The sequence below is a fragment of the Hevea brasiliensis genome, chromosome 16 (genome assembly GCF_030052815.1).
Source record: "Hevea brasiliensis isolate MT/VB/25A 57/8 chromosome 16, ASM3005281v1, whole genome shotgun sequence".
Lineage (NCBI taxonomy): Eukaryota > Viridiplantae > Streptophyta > Magnoliopsida > Malpighiales > Euphorbiaceae > Hevea > Hevea brasiliensis.
In genome coordinates, this window is record NC_079508.1 from 70,560,261 (window position 1) to 70,562,352 (window position 2,092).

The window sequence follows — 2,092 nt, forward strand, 5'->3', positions numbered from 1 at the left end:
CAACATTTGTCAAATTCATCATTGATTCCCAATAAGTAAAATGATAGATTCTGATATTATCATTGACGATGAAGAATTGGACAGAGATATAGACAGAGCACAACTCATATATCTATCAACTCCAACAGTGGCTTAAATCTACAAATTGTGATGCAAATAGGAAACGTTTTGCTTTTATAGAGTTACGTGGACAACTCTCTCTCTGGACTGCCAAGTTTCCAAGTTTGTGTTTATGTGCAAGGCGCCATGGACAAACGTTTGACCTGTAAAAACATTCCCAATTCTCCAGACATGTTATATCAGATATACAAGTAGGAGTAACAGTAAAATTTTAATTTGATTGTCTTATGCTTTCTTATAGTTAGGCTATTATTATCTAAATTCTATGGAGGAACACATAATTCAAAGAAAATACCATTATGAACAATTTTTACAATTTATGGTAAGGTATTTTCATGTCAACCTTTGTATGTGAAAATTGAATCTCAATATCCCACGTGAACGTGATCTAGTGCATTTAGATCAATAATTTTAAAGTACTTTTTAGCATAGTCAAATTCTTATTAATAAAATCGATTAAGAAAAATCTTAAATAATAAAGAGTTTAGAGATTAAGAAGGTGATTTTGACCCATTTTAGAATTAGAATTTAGAATCAGATTCAAATCCCTAGCTTTTAGAGGGAAGAAGAAAAGGATAAAGCCATGCTTGTAAGTTCATGCAAGTTCAGGAAAAGAAAGGAAAATGTTGAATAAACAGTACCAAGATAAATTCCAACAACCTCTTTCAATCTGAGCGCTTTGACAGTCAAAGTTTGACGCGTACAGGAAATGTGGAGAACTGGAGGATTTATTGGGCCCGACTGCCTTTGATTCATCATTCAAGAAATGTGAAAGTTAAACGGTGCGTTTGATTTAAGCAGTTGGATGACTCGTCATGCATTAGGATTAGGCATAGCTGCCAACTGCATTAAGTGGCCAGGGCCTCAACATAGGTTTGGTTAGACCTAGATTGTTGATAAGTCCAGCCTTATATTTTAAAGAAATAATGAGAATTTTTTGTTTTCAGTGGCTTGAAACGTATTATTCGTTTGAGTTTATATTTTTTAAATTCTATTAAAAAAATATATTCTTTTATTTAATTCCAATTACAATTTGAATGTGGAAACGAATCTAATATTATTAAATTAAGATTAATTAATAATAATTATTATTATATTAAATTAAAACTAATGAATAATAATATTTTTTTAAAACAGTCTCATTTGCATAAGATTTTTTGTTTTTACAATGAATCTTTGAGTCCTTATAAAATGCTATTGAATTATGTATTTACAATTTTGATAGTCAAAAGTGAATCTTAATTATTTTTTGTCTACCTATTTAATAAGTTATATATTTTCTTATAAATTGAGTAAAGAATAGATAAATACGTATAGAAAGTAAATCATGAAAAAAGAAAAAGAAAATTTTTAAAAATTTGAAATTTTAGAAAATTAAATAACTTTTTTATTCTTAAAAAAAAAGGACAACTAAAATTTTGATATTTTTAAAAGAAAATTTTCATCCGAAAAGGGTAAAAAAAAAAAAAAAAGTTAAATTACAGCAAACAGATAATTTATTTCTTAATTATAACATCTCCGATTAAAATGCTTTAGCATATCTGTTCTATTGAGAGTGTAGCCTCAGGTAACTTGCTTGTGCATGCCATGCCAATGCAATATCCAAGACCTTCAAAGCCTGCTGCTGCATGCCTTTCTTTCCCCTCCAAAGAAATTTCAAAATACTCATTGCCACCTTTTTTTAATCTTCTTCGTTTATTTTCTTCTGCTTCTATGCAGTGCCTTGAGCCTGGACCTCCATGGACGTCCGCCGATCGTAAATGTCACTGTTTTGGGACAACTTGTCGCAGTAAGTGCTTTCCAGCTGATGCGAGGGCGGGTTTCAGAGGCCTTGTGTATCGAAAACTTCCTCCAATTCCGCCAATTGATTGAAGCCATGATCAGAAAAAAAACAGGCTGAGAAGCTTAAGTCCATAAACAGTTAGGCATTGGCCCATAAACCCAGCAGATTTTTTTTAATTATATTTTATCC